The 17,303-nt window shown below is 44.1% G+C and overlaps 1 pseudogene; it reads left to right on the forward strand.

Moving 5' to 3' along the window:
- The first annotated feature begins 14,766 nt into the window (after window positions 1–14,766).
- LOC100423153 (cytochrome c pseudogene) lies at window positions 14,767–15,136 on the forward strand (annotated as a pseudogene).
- Window positions 15,137–17,303: the final 2,167 nt, after the last annotated feature.

Below are 17,303 nucleotides of genomic sequence, written 5' to 3' on the forward strand. Positions count from 1 at the left end.
ACACATACAGAGTTTAATGATTTATGGGAAAATACCAGCTACAGTCTAATATGTAAATACTTGAAATCCCAGAAATTGGGAAGGGAAAACATATTTGAAGAAAATTTCCAAATTTGATGAAAATTATATGCCCACAAATCCAAGAAGCTAAGTAAACCCAAGCAGGGCAAACACAATGAATAGCACTGTGAATAGCACTAAAGCACATTATAATCAAGTATCTGAAAATCAGGAGTAAAGAGAAAAATGTCAAAAGCAATCAGACAAAAAAGATCTATTACATACAGGAGAACAAAGATAAGAATGATGATAGACTTCCTGTTCAAAACACTGCAAGTCAGAAGACAATGGTATGACATATTTAAGTGCTGAAAGGAAAAAAAAAAAATTACCAGCCTAGAATTCAAATTCTACATCCAGTGAAAATAGCTTTCAAAAACAAAAAACAAATAAAGATTTTTTCAGCCAGATAAAGCTTACCTATACTGCAAGGACAGTCAAAGGAATTTTACAGGCTAAAGGAAAATGATACCAGAAGGAAACTCAGAACTATAGAGAGAAATTGAAGACTGCTGGAAATGGTAGGTATTTAGGTAAATATAAAACTCTGTTTTGTTTATTTAAAAGATAATTAACGGTTTACAGGAAGAATAATTCGTGCTTAGGAAATGAAGAGAGGAGGAAATATTACAAGCACAAGCAATTTAACCATCTCTTTTATTTCTGTCATATTACGTTCTGCTTATCATAGCCTACTAGATAGTACCCTTCTTTGCTCCTACCTATCCACCACAGATGTGATCAATAAATTATCTTCCTGAAGCTCAGCCCTTACTATGACACTCCAACCCCAAGCAGTATTCAACTTTTACAACCTTCCCATTACATATGTGATAAAGTCTATAGTCCCTAACCCAGCATTCTAAGCCTACTGTAATCCAGACTAAACCCGCCCACTGGCCGGACACAGTGGTTCACGCCTATAATCCCAGCACTTTGGGAGGCTGAGGCAGGTAGATCACTTGAGCCCAGGAGGTAGAGACCAGCCCGGGCAACATGGCAAAACCCCGTCTCTAAAAAAAATTAGCCAAGTATGGTGGCGCACACCTGTAGTCCCAGCTACTCAGGAGGCTGAGGTGGGAGAATCACTTGAGCCTGGGAGGTTGAGGTTTCAGTGAGCCAAGATCACACCACTGCACTTGAGCCTGGGTGACAAAGCAATACTCTGTCTCAAAAAACAAAACCAAAAACTTGCCCACCCTTATCTACTGCCTCTACCATGCAAAAATCATGTGAGTCTTCTTACCTCCCACTCACCAGATACCACCAGATATCCCTCTTAGATGCTTTTTTTTTTTTTTTTTTTTTTTTTTGATGGAGTCTTGCCCTGTCGCCCAGGCTGGAGTGCAATGGCGTGATGTCAGCTCACTGCAACATCCGCCTCCAGGGTTCAAACGATTCTCCTGCCTCAGCATCCCGAGTAGCTGGGATTACAGGTGCATGCCACCACACCCAGCTAATTTTTTGTATCTTTAGCAGAGACGGGGTTTCTCCATGTTGGTCAGGTTGGTCTCGAACCCCTGACCTCGTGATCCACCCGCCTCAGTCTTCCAAAGTGCTGGGATTACAGGTATGAGCCACCCGCCTGGCCCTGGATTCTTATCTCTAAGCCTCTATTCACTTTCCTTTCTCCCTGGTATGTCCTGCTCCTCCCCACTCACCACCCTCCCTACACACCCTTTTTTCTGTCTTCTCTCACCCTTAAGACCAGACTGAAGTCTAACATCCCTCTACCTTGTTCACATTCTCAAGGCCATGATTGCCTACAGAAAGACCGTGGGCTCTGGAGTCAGATGAACCTGAATTCCAGTCCTGCCTCTACCACCAAATGAGTAAGAGACCTTGAGGACTGGCTTAATTTCAATTTCCCCATCTTTGAAATGGGGAGGGATGAAGGGATAATTGTCTTAGGTTATTGCATTGTTGTTAGGATTAAAATGAAATAATGGCTGTTCACTGCCAAGCACTTATATTGAGACATCTAATTGCTAATTCACAGCCCACCCTTTTCTTTTAAAACATGGGATTCAGAAATGAAGATAATATTCTAGGAACTGCATAGGAGATGAAATGACCCTCATTTTCTTCATCTAGGACACTGTCTCTATTAGTGCAGGTTAAGATCTTAATGGCTTCATATTGCAGCAGCCCCTAAATGTTTTTCACACAAGCTTTTGCTAAATCATATCTTCTCTGGTTCTACCTACTCAGTTGATTTTGTTGAAGCTGAGAACTAATTTGTCCCCAAGTTCACCTCATACACAGAGTTCCCTCTTGTGCCTATCCCTCATCTCTGAGCAAAGGGGCTGCCTGCCTGATTCAGGGAGCTCATCCCCAGGTGGGGAAGTCACTGCTTTGTCTGGATGCAATTGAAGGTTTTTGCCAAAAGCCTCTGCTGTTCCCAAATGACCACTATCTGCTTATAGCTCTAACCAGCAGACAAGTGGGTGTTAGTTGAGACACTAGGTCTTCAGTCTGCTTTTCAGATGTAGAGTTTTGAATTAGAGATGGAAAGAAACGTGGGAAGTAATCTAGCTCAACCTGATGAAACTGACACCAGACAAGTGCATTGCCCGAGCAGTGGAATTTCTGATTCCAGGTAAGTGGTCTCCTCACTAAGCCAGGAATGGCCCAAAAAGTTTACTCCAGACCACAGGATGATCTGTGTTGTTCACCACTATAGCTCCAGTGCCTGGCACCGAGGTTGTCACTAGTAATCACTCCCCAAACATCTACTGAATGAATGAATGATTCTTGAAGTACTAACACTGATCAATTGGAGTACAGAAGTTTGAGGCCACTCACAGGCTTAACAGAAAGCTTGCGAGACCTCTTAGTGATGTCTGCCATGAGTGCAGCAGGGGAAAGGAGTTGGACCCCTACAGTAGACTCCGCAGCTTCTCATATGTAGTGGTAGGCTCAGGGAGCCACTGACACCCTAGTAAGAATTAGGTTACAAGCCATAGAGAGTTTATGTATATCCCAAGGGTCTGAGAAAAAAGTAGATAGGACTCTGAAATTATTGGCCCAGGAAAAAGAACAGATTTGGGATCTAGATGTTCAAGCAATAGGGTGGGGGGTGCAGGGCACGCTGTCCAAGGCAAGCTTGGATCAAGGTTGGCACTCACCCAAGAAGTGCCAGGCACCTCGCACTCTCTTTCCAATTATCTGTAAAGAACAGACAACAACCTAAAGAATATTTTCTGCTTTTTTTTAAAAAAAGACAGGGTCTCACTCTGTGGGCCAGGTTGTAGTGCAGGGACACAATCATAGCTCACTGTAGCCTTGACCTCCTGGGCTCAGGCAACCCTCCTGCCTCAGCCTCCTGAGTGGCTGAGACCACAAGCACATGCCATCATACCTAGCTAGGTTTTCATTTTTTGTAGAGATGTGGTCTCGCTATGGTGCCCAGACTGGTCTCAAACTCCTGGCCTCAAGCGAACTTCCTGCCTCAGACTCCCAGAGTGCTGGGATAACAGGCATGAACCACCATGTCCAGTTGTTTGCTGCATTTTAATAGGGATCGAAACCTAAGCTAAAGAAGCACCAGTCCGCAAGTAAAGGAGTTTCAGACCCAGTGAAGCCTTCGCAGGTGTGTTCGTTTCCTAGGGCTGCTGTAACAAAGTACCACAAACCAAGTGGCTTAAAATGATAGGAATGTATTCTCTCATACTTCCAGAATCTGTAAGTCCAAAATCAAGGTGTCAGTAGGGCTATGCTCTTTGAACTCTCTAGTGAGGGAGCCTTCTCTTATCTCTTCCAGCCTCTTGGAGCCCCAGGCATTCCTTGGCTTATAGCATCATCACTCCAATCTCTGCCTCCCTCTTCACATGGTTGTCTTCCCTCTGTGTCTGTGTCTCTATCTCTTCTCTACTGTTTTGTTTTGTTTTATTTTGTTTTGTTTTGTTTTTGAGATGGAGTCTGGCTCTGTTGCCCAGGCTGGAGTCCAGTGGTGCAATCTTGGCTTACTGTAACCTCTGCCTCCTGGGTTTAAGCAATTCTTCTGCCTCAGCCTCCCAAGTATCTGGGATTACAAGTGCCTGCCACCACACCTGGTAATTTCCTGTATTTTTAGTAGAGACGGGGTTTCACCATGTTGGCCAGGCTGGTCTTGAATTCCCAACCTTAGGTGATCTGCTCACCTCAGCCTCCCAAAGTTCTGGGATTACAGGCGTGAGCCACCGAGCCCGGCCTTTTTTCCTCTTCTTATACGGACACCAGTCATATTGGATTAGGGCCACTCTAATTCAGTATGACTTTAACTTGATTACACCTGCAAAGACCCTGTTTTCAGATAAAGTCACACAGGTACCAGGGATTAGGACTTCAGCATATCTTTTTGGAAGAACACAATTCAACCCACAACAGTGGGACTTCTCATCCCCAAGACAACTTGGAAGATGAGGACAGAGGCCCTCGTCACTGGGGTGAGGCCAGCTCTGGAAACCTCAACCTGGCAAGAGCTGTGCTGCCACGTCGGCTGCTCCCTCCTCCCTTCTTCTCCACATGAAGGTCCTTTCCAATGGGCCCTATGCCAGGATGTCACATTTCTTCTCTAGAACCGATGACACTGTGATCAGATAGAGGTGACTCCTGATCCCAAAGTTTTCTCGCAACCGTAGAAGCCAATTGCGGAGACATTGGCTTCTACAGTTGGGAGAAAAGGCTCATAGTTATTACCAACCTCACTGGCCTGGGAGTCGGGAGCTGGTAGGAATCCTGGATCCACAACTCTCAAGCTGTGAAGCCTGGGACAAGTGACCAGACATCTCTGAGCCTCAGCTTCCTCCTCTGGAAAGGGGACCTCACAAAGACAGGTGTGGTTTTTGTCCCTAATAGTGTCAAGTTGAGGCCCCGGAGCCATCTATCTGCTTCTTCTGAGCCAAATAAAGAGAGCCCAGAGATGGAAAAGACCTCAGAGGTGATGGGCCCAGGTTCGTCCCCCACCACCAGAAAAAAAAAAAAAAAAAAGGAAGACAAATAAAATGGCCATTTTAACTTATATCCTCTGCATTAATTTTCACAGTTAACTGCTGAACTGACTAAATTCTTTTCTTTTCTTAAGGACCTTTATAAATTCCATCATTAATAAAATCAGACATTCAATTAGAAGGAAACTCTGATTGGTAACTGATCATTTCCTCGATACATTTCTCTCCCGCTCATTCTCAGCAGAATCCCTGGATTTTCCCGGGCTTTTCCCTGCTGGTGCTCCATTTCCCATTTGTCCCTCTTCTTCCCCCCATGCCTGTCAGCACCCCCAACAAAAGCCAGAGAAGAACAGGGGCTGATTCCATTAACCTCTGTCATTGCTTAAATCTCTCTCTTAATTAACATGAGTTAATATGATTAATCAAAATAATGAGACAAACCTATTAAATTAGGGGGCTCAAATGACAGAACTCAGCAGGAGTGGTAAAGGCAGGAGGAGGTGATCAGAAGGGCCAGGTCAGGGGTGGCGAGTGCAGAGGTGAGGAGGGCAGGGCTTTGGGCAGCCAGCCCAGTCCAGCCCAGCCCAGCTCTGGGCTGGTGGAAGATGTGGGCAGTAGCCTGGATAAATTGCCTTTGAGGAGGTGTTCAGTGTTTGCGCCACTCTTGGCTAGTTATAACCAGTCCTTGCACTTTTCTGGGGACTGCCCAGCTCCTTCCTAGGCACCCCCAGCTTCTGAATTATTTATTTTTCTCTCCAGATTGCCCAGGCTGGCCTTGAACTCTTGGGCTCAAGCGATCCTCCCACACCGCTGGGATTGCTGGCACACACCACAGTACCCACCCCTCTCCTATGTTGCCCAGGCTGATCTCAAACTCCTGGGCTCAAGCAATCCTCCTGCCTTGGCCTCATGAGTAGCTAAGTATAGGCACACACACCCCACACCCAGCTTTGAGTTCTTTTTTTTCTTTTTTTTTCTTTTTTTTTTTTTTTTACCCTTCTAAGACAGGGTCTCACTCTGTAGCCCAGGCTGGAGTGTGGTGGTGTGATGACAGCTCACTGCAGCCTCAAACTCCCAGGCTCAGGTGACCCTCCTAAATCAACCTCCCAAGTAGCTGGGACTACAGGCATGTGCCACCCTGTCCAGCTAATTTTTGGTTTTTTTCATAGAAATGGGTTTCACCATGTTGCCCAGACTGGTCTGGAACTCCTGACTTCAAGTGATCCACCCACCTCGGTCTCCCAAAGTGCTGGGATTATAGGTGTGAGCTACCACACCCTGCCTTAGGCAGCCTTTGAATTCTTAATATCTCTGCCTGGGTGATCTCTCTCTCTGATGTCAATATCATCTCCCTCTTGAAGCCAGGCTCTTGGAAATAGCTGCATATCCTAAGGCAGAATGACTCAAACCCCAGCTCTGACCCCTCACAGGATATGAGGCTTGGAGAGGATTATTTTACCTTTGAGGCTCAGTGGACCCACCACAGGAATGGGAATAATCATCCTGAGTTTGAATAACTGCTGGAAGAATTCAGAGAGACACTGTGTAGGAATACCTGCCCCAGCACCACAGTGGATCCCCAGCAAATATGCCTTCCTTCCTTCTTCCCCCAGTATGACTATGCTACACCTTAAGGTTCCACAGTGCTTTTTAATTCTAAGCATTTCCACATATATCATTCCACCAAAATTCTTAGATATAAGCAGACAGATATTATTTACAGATCAGTGAGGTTTTGCAAACATAACTGAGCACCTATTGTGTGTCAGCCACTGAGCAAAATCACTGAGATCCCACAAAGGTGAAGTGGCTTATGTGGGGTCTCTTCTAGACAGACATGGGTCTCTTAACTCCTAGGACAATGGGATTTCCATTGCCTCAACCCCAAGTAACCAGGAACTCCCATGGTGCCCCGGGGCTCCTTATTTTCAACCTGGATTATTCCCAAGCTGTGGTAGCTTCCACCACATGCAAGTGGTTCCGCGGCCTCCAGCAGCTGAGTTGCTCAATCACAAGTCCATTTGAAGGAGTACAATGTCTCCCCAACGCAGGACATCTGACATCTTACAGATGACCCGGGCTCATCCTCAGAATTTCGAATTCTAGGAAATCTAGGCCCTTGGAGCCTCTTCTGTGCTAATTCGAGTGCTCCCCAGGCAGCAGGGTGGCCCACAGTTACACACCTCTATAGGCACAGTGCTCAGGTGGAGAAGCTCTTAGAAAACTCCCTGAGGAGAATTCTATTTTGGGCCTGGGACCACCTGACACCCCTATGGAATGATTTTCTCTTTTCACTAGAAGCAGGTAAGAGTCACACCAAGATCTAAGGGATACCTTCCCAGAGATGGGCTGAATATTGGCAACAAAGGAGAAAGTGTATCTAAACATCTCCTGCTAAAAGCCCCACTTTCTTTAGATTCATGTTCATACCTTTTTATGTTTCTGTAAAAGAATAAATACAATCACATCCCTCATGTCCCAAATGAGATAAGAGGAGTGACTGGACGTCACCACAAGCTCCCAACCCTGTCCTGCCCCCTCCCACACACACAGAGGGTCAGAGCAACCACTCCCCACCGCCCTGTCCAGCCCTAACACTGAGTGATTTCCCGGTTGTTCTTGAAGAGCTTGGCTGCGCAAAAACCTTTCCTCACCTACCCATCACTGAATGAACCAGTCCAGCTCCCGGCCCAGGATCCCCGTTCAGACAGCTCGACGTCAACAAACCACCTTCAGACACAGGGCTGCAGACCGTCATTCCTGAGCAGCAGCCATTGACATTGCATCTCAAAGGGAACAAAGAGGGAGTGGGTGAGACCCTGGAACTGGTTTTGTCTCCTGGTGTCCTGTGATATCCACTTCACGATGAGGAAAATGATAACAACAATAATATGTAACAAAAACAGCAATAGCAGCCAGGCACGGTGGCTCACACCTGTAATCTCAGCACTTTGGGAGGCCGAGGTGGGAGGGTCACTTGAGGTCAGGAGTTCGAGACCAGCCTGGCCAACATGGTGAAACCCCATCTGTACTCGAAATACAAAAAATTAGCCTGGTGTGGTGGTGGGCATTGGTAATCCCAGCTACTCGGGCGGCTGATGCAGGAGAATCACTTAACCCTGGGAGGCAGAGATTGCAGTGAGCAGAGATCACACCACTGCACTCCAGCCTAGGCAACAGAGCAAGACTCCATCTCAAACACACACACAAAAAAATAGCAGTAACTATTTGTATGTTATATTTATTGCTATTTAATATATAGCATGTGTGTGTGTGTGTGTGCGCGCGCACGCGCGTATATATACATCTGTTGCCCAGGCTGGAGTGCAGTGGTACGATCTCGGCTCACTGAAACCTCTGCCTCTCCTGCCTCAGCCTCCTGAGTAGCTGGAATTACAGGTGCCTACCACCATGCCCGGTTAATTATTTTATTTTTAGTAGAGACAGGGTTTTGCCATGCTGGCCCAGCTGATCTCGAGCTCCTGACCTCAAGTGATCCAGCCACCTTGGCCTCCCAAAGTGCTGAGATTACAGGTGTGAGCCACCACGCCCAGCCTCCCACTTTTCAGAATTGGATCCATCAACTCTCCCGTTTCTCCCCTTTCTCCATTTTGTGTCTTTAGTCTCTTTCTCTTCTCTGAAATCTCCCCCTTAACCCTGAGTATCCATCATCCCTAAAATAAAATCCACAGGTGCATATAACAAAAAACCCAATCAAAATGTTTTAAACAATCGTAAACTGTATTATCTCTCATTAATGAGAAGCCTGGGTCTCAGGCAGTCTCCAGTGGCTGTCAGGAGCAGGGTCAGTGCTCTGTCCTCACATGGCTTCCCTCGTGATGGTTATATATTGGCCAGCAGCATCACGGCCACACATTTCCTTATTCAGAAAAACTGTTCCCTCAATCAGTCTGATTGTACCATGAAGTCAAGTGCCCATTCCTGGAAAATAAATCAGTGGCCAGGGGAACACCCTGCACTGATGGACATAAGCCCGTGTTCCTAAGCCAATCAATGGCAAAGAGGCATAGAATTGCTGAGACTGGCTTAATCAGCATCCATCCCTGCACTCTGAGTCAAAAGGGTTTCATTGGGGTGGGACAAAAACCTTAACAAAATTGGAGTTCTGTTAGGACGTAAGATGTGAGAGAACAGGAGCTTGGAAGACAAGAAACAGGCTGTACCACTCCACTTTCTTCTACTCCCTCTGCTGCCCTCTCTCCTTCCCCTAACTCCCACCCTCCTTTACGAGCCACTGCATTGGCTGTCATTGCTACCCAGTGCACTAGTTTGGATCCCCACCCTTCCACTCTACTAGAAGTGCACTTGCAAATATCAGTGGTGTCCTAATTTGAACTCTGTGGGCTTTGACACCTCCAATTCCCTTCTTTACCCTCTCCATTCATCACCCTACTCATGACCTTCAGATGATCAAGCCATCCTCTTCCATAACACGCTCCCCATTACTCATCAATGTTTATTCCACAAACATGTTTTGAGCATCTACCATTCTGCACATAATACTTTGCACATTACTCTGGAACGCACAGTTTAGTTGTGTCATTCATTGTTCACTGCAACAATTGCAGTAACTTCCTAACCAGCCACTCTGCCTCCAATCTCTCTCCTTCCACAGTCTGTCTTCCTTGCTCACAAGGGTAATCTTTCCAAACACAAGTCTGATTGTTATACTGCCCTGCTTGCATTTCTCCTATAGGAGAAAGCCTAAAGTCCCCAGCATGGCATTTATGCATGACCATGGCAACCGGGCCCCACCAACCTCTCCTAGGGTGTAGCGCCTCCTTTCTACTCTTACAATGTCAGCTCTGAGAATAATGAACTACTATTTTCCAAGCAAAATCATGAGCTTTCTTAATTTGGAGTTTTGCTCATACTTCCTTCTTAACTAAAATGCCTTCCCTTGATTTTTCTGTTAGGAAAAGCCCTACAGAGTCATTTTTCAAAACCCAGGCTTCATGACACCTTCTCAGTAAAGTCTTCTCCAAGGGTGAATGAAGCATGTCCTCTGTGGTTCCATATCAATCATAAGCACTCCTCATAGCATATTACTATTAGGGTTATACTTGCGAATTCTTACAGGAGAAGGACTGGATCTAATTCACCATTCTGTACGAAGCACAAATACCTGGCAATGCACACTCAATATATGTTTGAAGAACTAAAGTGAGCTGGGCACGGTGGCTCATGCCTGTAATCCCAGCACTTTGGGAGGCCGAGGCTGGTGGATCACGAGGTCAGGAGTTTGAGACCAGCCAGGCCAACATGGTGAAACCCCATCTCTACTAAAAATACAAAACTTAGCTGGGCATTGTGGCCTGTGCCTGTAGTTCAGGCTACTCAGGAGGCAGGAGAATCGCTTGAACCCGGGAGGCAGAGGTTGCAATGAGCCGAGATCGCGCCACTGCACTCCAGGCTGAGTGACAGAGTGACACTGTCTCAAAAAAAAAAAAAAAACTAAAATGAGCTACTTGTTTCAACTTCCTCTCTTCTCAGACTGGGAACCTGAGGGTAAAAGAGGAAGTGACTGGCAATGGTTACACTGTGTGTTTAATCAGTGTTCTTTCAGTGCAAGTAGGAAAAAAAGTCTTAAACAAAAAAGGAATTTATTTGGTTCACTGAATTTAACTCTCTCTCCTCAGGCACAATTTCAGTCTAAAGATTCGAGAAATATCATTGAGCCCTAATTCTCAGCTTCGCTTTCCTCTTTATCGGCTTCATTCTCTGGTTCTGTATCAAAACAAAATGGCTGCCAATAGCTCCAGGCTAAATTCCCCCACCTCCCCACCCCACTTCATATCAGTAGAAAGAGAATGTCTTTTTGTGGTCGTGTAAGGAAAAGTCCCAACGTTTGTTCTGACTGTGACTTGAGTCACATGCAACGGCCTGATTGGCAAGTTGCAGCTCACATGTTCATCCATGTATCAAGCATGTGGACTAAGAATGGGAGAGGAGTGATTCCCTCCAGATTAATGCTGTCCAATAGAACGTTCTGTGGTGAGTTCATGGAAAGGTCATGGGGGCAGCTTGGGTGGCATCTCTGTGGCCATATTATTATTCTGAGTCTCAGAGTTCCTCAAGCTATGGAATACAGGAGATACCTACCTTTCTCTTTCCCTCCCTCTTTCCCTGCCTCCCTTTCTTTCTGTCTTCCTTCTTTCCTTCCATCCTTCCATTAGCCATACCATGAGCACCTCCTAGGTATAATTTTCTGCGCTAGATACTTTACATCACTGATTCATGCATCCATTCACACATTCATTAAAGACCTTCTATACGCCAAGCGTTCAGCTCTAGGAATTAAAATCTGAACAAGAAAGACAGGTTCCCTGCTGGAAAGTAAGACAACACTGAGTAACTATTTACCAATGCTATAGGCATTAGAAAGGGAGAGGACAAGACAGAGGCCTTCCGCATGTCTAGAGGAAGCCTCGGTGACATTAACCTGAGACTGGAGGAGGAAGAGTGAGGGGCTGGGTGAGGGGGTGCGGTCTGGGCAGAGGGACAACAAGGGGCAATAAAAGGTTGGAAGCAGAGGTGTGACCTGCTCAGATTTGCATCTTTAAAAGATCCCTCTGGGAATTATGCTGAGTAAAAAAAGCCAGTCACCAAAGATTCCATACTGTATGATTCCATTTATATAACATTCTTGAAGTGACAAAATTACAGAACTGGAGAACAGATTAGTGATTGCCAGGGGTCAAAGATGGGGTGAGATAGAAGGAGAAGAATTTGGCTATAAAAGGGCAGCATGAGTTGTTATGGACTGAATGCTTCCACCCCCGACCCCGGAAATTCATATGCAGAAGCCCTAACCCCCAATATGACTCTATTGGAGACAGGGTCTGTGAGTAGGTGACAAAGGTTAAAAGGAGTCATAATGTTGGGGCCCTGATCCAACAGGGCTGGTGCCTTTATTAAAGAGGAAGAGACACCAGCGTTTTCTCTCTCTCCATCATGTGAGAACACAGCGAGAAGGTGGCCATCTGCAAGCCAGAAAAGGGTCCTCACCAGGAACTGAACTAGCCAGCTTGAACTCCTAGCCTCCAGAACTGTGAGAAATAAATATCTGTTGTTTAAGACACTCAGTCTGTGGTATTTTGCTATGGCAGCCCAGGCCAACGAATATACTAGTGTCATGAGTTGAATGGTATCCTCCCAAAATTCATATCCACCCAGAACCTCAGATATGACCTTGCTTGCAGATGTAATTAACACAAGGATCTCAAGATGAAATTATTCTAGATTAAGATGAGCCCTAAATCCAATGACTGATGTCCTTATGGAAAGAGAAGGGAGCATACACAGAGAGACAGGGAGAAGAAAGGAGGTGAAGATGCCAGTAGAGACTGGAGTTATGCTGGTACGAACAAAGGAATGCCGAGAGCCACCCAAAGCTGGAAGGGGCAGGAAAGGTTCTCCCCGAGAGCCTTCAGAGAGAGGACGGCCCTGCCAACACCTTGATTTCAGACTTCTGGCCTCCCAAACGGTGAGAATAAATGTCTACTGTTTTAAGCCACCATGTTTACGGTCATTTCTTACAGTAGCCCTAGAAAACTCATACAACAAAGGACCAATGTGGCACCAGAACTGTCTTTTATTTTATCAATGTTGATATCCTGGTAGTGATATTATACAGGAGTTTTGAAAGATGTTACTATTGAGGGAAACAAGGTGAAGGGTACATGGGAGCTCTCTGTATCATTTCTCACAACTGTATGTGAATCTACAATTATCTCAAAATAAAAAGTTTAATTAGAAAAATTTCCTCTGGGAACCATGTGGTAAACAGAGAGGAAGCTGAGAGACCAGTTGGTGCCATTGAAGTCGTTCATGGGCAAGATAATAGCAGGTAGGCCAGGTGGTTACCAAGGAGACAGAGAGAAGAGGATGGGTTGGGGAGAAAGTTAGAAGGTTGAAGTGACAGCACTTGGGGACCAACTTGGTGATGGGAGTGGAGGAGTAACGGGTGTCCACGATGACTCTGACTTGTACAGCAAAAGTATGATGGTGGCTTTAACAGAGGCCTCTGGCAAAGAGCAGATGTGGGGAGAAAAGAATGGGAACCACAGCATGTTTAAGACAGAACAGTTCCAATAACCAGGCTACCCAGCTTCCTCTCAGAAATGGCCATCTGACCTCATTCTGTCTTTATCTCACATTTTTACTCCACAAAAGAGATTCTAATTGAGTCAGTTTCCTACTTTCCAACATGGAGCAGGGCAGCCATGTGCCAGGCTACCTCCTGGGCCCCTCTTGTGATCACTGTACACTTGTCTTCTTTTCCTTGGAGACTGATCCTTGGTCTCAAGGCACAAGACATGACCACTTCATTCAGATAGACTAAGACTGTGGTATGGCAAGAACTTAGGGTTTCAGGCGTCTCCAGTACAGCCAGTGGAGTTTAGCAGAGATGGTCGAGGATGAAGGAAGATTGCTCCTAAAAAAATCTCTCAAGTCAATGACTAAGCAAAGAAGGACGACCAAGCTGGGCACGGTGACTCATGCCTGTAATCCCAGCACTTTGGGAGGCTGAGGTGGGGGGATCACGCGGTCAGGAGTTCAAGACTATCCTGGCCAAGATGGTGAAACCCTGTCTCCACCAAAAATACAAAAAATTAGCCAGGCGTGGTGGTGGGCACCTGTAATCCCAGCTACTCGGGAGACTGAGGCAGAGAATTGCTTGAACCCGGGAGGCAGAGGTTGCGGTAAGCCAAGATCGTGCCACTGCACTGCAGCCTGAGCAACAGAGTAAGACTCCATCTCAAAAAAAAAAAAAGAAAAAAGAAAAAAAAAAAAAAAACAGAAGGAAAACCAGAACTCTTCACATCAACTCTAGCTTTGTTTTCTGATGAGAGGGAAGGTTGGAGGAGTCTTTTAGAACAAAGTTGGAGGACTAACACAGCCTCATCTCATAGTTCATCATAAAGCTACAGTAATCAGAATAGTATGATACTGGCATCAATATAGACAAATAAATTTGTGAAATAGAATAGAGAATCCAGAAGTAGACCCACACACATGATCAACTGATTTTTGAAAAAGATGTAAAGGCAATTCAGCAGAAAGAGTATAGCCTTTTCAACAAATGCTGCTGGAACAACTGAATATTCATATGGAAAAAGTTGAACTTTGACATATACCTTACACCATATACAAAAACAAACTCAAAATGGATCACAGAATGAAATGTTAAACGTAAATCTATAAAACTTTAAAAGAACACGTAAGTGAAAAGCTTTTGTGATCTTGGGTTAGGCAAAGAGTTTTTAGATAAGACATTAAAAGCACAATTCATAAAAGATGATGTTGGAATTTGTCAAAATTTAAAACTTCGGGGCCAGGCACCGTGCCTTACACCTATAATCCCAGCACTTTGGGAGGGGCTGAGGCAGGCAGATCACAAGGTCAGGAGATCGAGACCATCCTGGCTAACACGGTGAAACCCCGTCTCTACTAAAAGATACAAAAAATTAGCTGGGAGTGGTGGCAGGCACCTGTGGTCCCAGCTACTCGGGAGGCTGAGGCAGGAGAATGGCGTGAACCCGGGAGGCAGAGCTTGCAGTGAGCAGAGATTGTGCCACTGCACTCCAGCCTGGGTGACAGAGTGAGACTATGTCTCAAATAAAAAAAATTTAAAATAATAAAAAATTAAAAAACCTTCTGGTCTTTGAAAGTCTTTTAAGAGAGCGAAAAGGCAAGCCACATGCTGGGAAAAAATATTTGTGATCATATATCTGATCAAAGATATGTATCTAGAGAGTGGGACGTCCGGCTTCAGAACGGGAACCTTCCATTGCCCCAGCGAAGAAAAAGAGAATTAAATATGAGTGATGTTGAGAAAGGCAAGATTTTTGTTCATAAGTGTGCCCAGTGCCACACCACGGAAAAGTAAGGCCAGCACAAGACTGGGCCTAATCTCCGTGGTCTCTTCAGGTGGAAGACACGTCAAGCTGTTGTATTCTCTTATACAGACACCAATAAGAACAAAGGCATCACCTGGGGAGAGGAGACCCCAGTGGAGTATTTGGAGACTCCATCTTTACAAAGTGATCTTTGCCGGCATTAAGAAGAAGACAGAAAGGGCAGACTTGATAGCTTATCTCAAAAAGGCTACCAATGAGTAATAATCGGTCACTGCCTTATTAATTACAAAACAGAACTATTTCATGACTTTTTTATGTGTACCATACTTTAATAGATCTAATTCACCAGAATTCAGATCATGAATGACTGACAGAAGATTTTATTGGGCAGTCCTGATTTAAAACTAAGACTGACTTGTGGTTAAATGAATATGTTCAGTTTTTGAATTTTAATAGTAATTCCAATTCAGTAAATGCTATCACTGTTTACCCCTTCTAAAGGTGTGATTAGACTTCGTTAGCAGTGCTCGACTTTTCACAAAGATGGTGAGTGTCATCTTAAAACTTGCTGGAGATTGGTTTTATATTTAGATTTATATAGCTGGTTATGTGAATATATTTAAATACTGGGGAAATTCCTTCACTGTCTCAGAACCAAGCAAGATTCACCTGTGTTTTGTGTTCATTCGCCTCTTAAAGGCAAGGGTTGAAAATAAATAAGGTAGCAATGTCTACTTTATATTTTTGGCCTTAACTATGCCAATCTAATTAGAATTCTCTGTATTTAAAATGGTTCTTTTTATTTACTGAAAGGCATTTTAGTGTGGTTTATGTGTAATATCAAAGATTATTTAACACTTCTCACATTTTATAGATGCTCTATAAGGTCACATGCTTTTAAAATAGTAGCAAGTTAAACTTCCCTCTTTAATTTTTTACAATCTAAGTCAAACTAAGTTATAATTTAGGATTGTCGGGGGTTTTGTTTGTTTGTTTTGGTTTTGGTTTTTGAGACAGAGTTTTGCTCTTGTTGCCCAGGCTGGAGTGCAATGGCACAACCTTGGCTCACCAGAACCTCCGCCTCCCAGACTCAAACTATTCTCCTACCTCAGACTCCTGAGTAGCTGGGATTACAGGCATGTGCCACCACATCAAGCTAATCTTGTATTTTTAGTAGAGATGGGGTTTCCCCAGGTTGGTCAGGCTGGTCTTGAACTCCCAACCTTAGGTAATCCACCCGCCTTGGCCTCCCAAAATGCTGGGATTATAGGCGTGAGTCACCGCACCTGGCCATGATTATCTTTAAACAGTCATTCAGAAATATAAAACTGTAGAACTGCTGTGTATTTGTGATTGGGAGTGGTGCTTTTGCCAACTTAAAAGGATTAAAGTAGAGGAGATACACACAAATTTCAAAATTTTGTGTGATCATAAGACTTAAGATAATTGAAAAGCAAACCACAGATTAAAAAAAAAAAAGGATACATATCTGGAACAAAGACCTGTCAAAACTAGTAAAAAGAAAACAAAGAACACAATTTTTCAAATGGGCAAAAGATTTGAACAGCAAAGAAGATATACAAATGGCAAATAAACATGTGAAAAGATGCTTAACATTATCAGTCATCAGAAAATGCAAGTTAAAGCCACATATGTATTAGAATATCTAAATGTGAAGGGCTGACCATATCAAATGTTGGCAAAAATGTGGAGCAACTGGAACTCTCACACACTGATGGTGGGCATGTATAATGGTAGAACCAGTTTGAAAAACAGTTTGGCAATTTCTAAAGTAAAAAACAAAAAGAATATACTTAATATATGATCCAGCCATTCTACTCCTAGATATTTGCACAAAAGAAATAAAAACACATGTTCTTTCAAAAATTTATATGTGAATGCTCATAGACATTTTATTTGTAATAACCAAAAACTGGAAAAACCCCAAATGTCATCAACAGGTGAATGGATAAACATTTGGTATAACCATATAGTGGAATACTACACAGCAATGAAAAGGAATTGGTTATTGATGCATACCGAGATGAATCACAAAATAATTACGCTGGATGAAAGGATAAGACAAAAAAGAATATGTACTATAAGATTTCAATTATTTAAAAATTCTGGAAAATGCAAACTAGTCTTCAGTGATGAGAAGCAGATGAATAATTACCAGGAGATGGAGTGAGGAGGGGAGGGGGTGAGAAGGAGTCATTACAAAGGGGCACTGGGGGTGACAATGCATATGTTTATTATCTAGATTGTGGTGATGCTTCCATGGGTGTTTAAATATGTCAAGACTGGTCAAATTATACATTTTAAATGTGTCATTTTTGTATGTCAATTATACCTCAGTAAAATCATTTTTTTAAAAAGGAATCCAGGCCAGGTGCTGTGGCTCACGCCTGTAATCCCAGCACTTTGG

The sequence above is a fragment of the Macaca mulatta genome, chromosome 7 (genome assembly GCF_049350105.2).
Source record: "Macaca mulatta isolate MMU2019108-1 chromosome 7, T2T-MMU8v2.0, whole genome shotgun sequence".
Lineage (NCBI taxonomy): Eukaryota > Metazoa > Chordata > Mammalia > Primates > Cercopithecidae > Macaca > Macaca mulatta.